Raw genomic sequence first — 2,913 nt, 5'->3', positions numbered from 1 at the left:
TTGTATTTGTGGGTTTTTGTTCCATGTTTCTGTCAGTGTTACAGAGGACTTCACTATCGTCATTTGTTGTTTTTTGTGGTTGCTTTATTATATAAAGTCATCATGTTCACTCCACGCGCTGCGTATTGGTCCGCTTCTTCAGACGATCGTGACAGTTTGAGCAACAGTATCTTCTAAATCAAAGAGGAATAAGCGAAGCAAGATTGTTAGCTACATGAAGTAGCTAAGAGAAAAACACTTATCAACACTTTGGTTCCTACTCTGTCACAATAACTGCTCCCTGGCATTTAAATTAGTTGTCATGTCAAACAACACTGTGTTCAAAGTGCCCACTACTATATTCTAGCTATAGAATTAGAATAATCGCTAACACTTTACTTGACACCCAGCATCATATAACACTCATAATATGTCAATAACAGCTGACAGAACTTGTCATAAGCTGTTATAACATGGTCTTACCACTGCCATGACCCATATATTTAGACCTGTTGAGACATACATTGCATTATTTTCTGGCTGGTTATGACTCCTACATAAGTGTCAAAACCCACCAAACCTACTACACAAGGTAAAAACATCCCATTACACCATAGCCTATGTATCAACACAATGTTTGTTATCATATTTTTTTATTAATTGACCATGTTAAATTATCATTGTAATTGAGCACACATTGATGTCAGACATGCACCTACTCCAATGCTCTGTTGCTGATGACTGGGATGAATACAGGAGTAGATTTCAGGAGCAGGACAAGACACCCTCTTTTGACTGATGACTGATATAAGGGCCTGTAGGTGATAGGCCTATCTGACTTATATGATCATGATGTCATAATGCTTCTTGACAGTATCATAAAGTGTATTTTCTTAGTCCAAGTAAAGTGACACAGGATGGTCATATTGCTTCTTGACAGTATCATAAAGTGTATTTTCTTAGTCCAAGTAAAGTGACACAGGATGGTCATATTGCTTCTTGACAGTATCATAAAGTGTATTTTCTTAGTCCAAGTAAAGTGTAACAGGATGGTCATAATGCTTCTTGACAGTATCATAAAGTGTATTTTCTTAGTCCAAGTAAAGTGTAACAGGATGGTCATAATGCTTCATGACAGTCTCATAAAGTGTATTTTCTTAGTCCAAGTAAAGTGTAACAGGATGGTCATAATGCTTCATGACAGTCTCATAAAGTGTATTTTCTTAGTCCAAGTAAAGTGTAACAGGATGGTCATAATGCTTCATGACAGTGTAAAAGTGTATTTTCCACAATTTATTTAACATATGAAAAAAAACATGACTGTAAAGAATTCATTACAACAAAAACAAAGGATTTTAAGAGACAAACTTTCAAACGAAAGGACACTTCTTGGCAGGGAAATAACTAATTTGAATAAATGTGAGTTTTGACACTCTTATGTAGTTGTCATAACCAGCCATAAAATAACGCAATATTTGTTACAACAGGTGTAAATATATGGGTCATGACAGTGTTATGAGACTATATTATGACAGGTTACATCAGCTGTTATTACATATTATGACGTGGTTATGACCGTGTCATACACTGGGTGTCAAGTAAAGTGTTATAGAATAATAATTATATTTCCATGATCCCGATAAAGTGTTTTGCTCTAAATCGCCAAGTCAAATCGCAATTGCAACGTTTGCTTAAAAATAAGGCCTAGGTTGTTTGCCTATATCGTGCAGCACTACTGTGGGGATCTAGATGTGATGTCTAGCTTAGAAAGAATGCATTAATGATGAAACATAATAGGTTTGTACTGTACTGATATAAATTGTTTAACATAACAAGCTGTGATTCATGTGAGGAATGTTAGGGAGTAGGGTGAGACAGACTTGTATTTCTCACAGACACATACACACTGCCTCTGTTAAACCGCGCTCAAGGACGTGTACTGCAAAAAGGTGCTGTCAGGTTGTGATGATAACAACTTATGCCTGGCAACAGTGTGCAACAAGTGGAGCGCCAAGGGGCTGGGACCAGCCTGTGTGCCAACGATTGGCTGCGTAAGTCTAAACCACGCTCAGTCTCTACTCTGATTGGCCAGCAGGGAGCGGGAACTATCTCTGTCAGAGTATTTGAAGAAGAACTTAGAACAATGGATCAGTTCTCTGAGTGCCCTGCGTGGTATTTCAGTGGACCCGTATATACGAACATCATATTTACCATTGAAGTGGTTTTTGTTAATTAAAATACTAGTCTATTTTAGAAGACGTGTATTGACCTCTTTTGTTCCTAATACCAGATTTGAATTGACGGAACTTAACACTACTCATAAAGCACATTTTGAACTTTTATAATTCAAAAACATAAAATACCTTCATACTGTCCAATTTAATATAAAAAAATACCGTGATATGATTTTTTGCCCATATTGCCCAGCCCCAGACTTGTAAGCATTGGCGCTATTGTTTGGTCACCAGACCTCCATTTTGGTTGAGTGTTCTCCCACTTTCCCTAATCTCTCCTTTATTCTGATTGAAGTAACATCGTGCAATCGAACCAAGTGTATTAATCATTTTTGTTAAATTAAATGTACTTACAAACGCTTGATTGCGCGCTCTCACTGTGTGAGCTTTCATAGTTTTGCAGCATGGAGAGGGGGGGGTGGTAGCTAAGCATGCATTCTTCTTCTCTCCTGTTCATCACTGCCACCTTCTGGGCTGGAGTGTGATAGAGACGTGGCCAGATGTTAATTACACAAAAGAGAAGAGTTTGACCAGCAAAAATATATGTACAAACTTTTATTTTTCATTGGCAGATCGATTCAGTTCAATGCATTAATCCAATCACTTTTCATATCAATGACTAAAATAACAAATCTTGTTTTAAAAGACAATTTAATAAACACATGAAGTCATTTCAAAGCTTGTGTATTGTTAAATAAAT

Source organism: Coregonus clupeaformis, unplaced genomic scaffold (genome assembly GCF_020615455.1).
Source record: "Coregonus clupeaformis isolate EN_2021a unplaced genomic scaffold, ASM2061545v1 scaf1663, whole genome shotgun sequence".
Taxonomy (NCBI): Eukaryota; Metazoa; Chordata; class Actinopteri; order Salmoniformes; family Salmonidae; genus Coregonus; species Coregonus clupeaformis.
The sequence above is the reverse complement of the archived record's forward strand: the minus strand, read 5'-3'. Positions refer to the sequence as shown.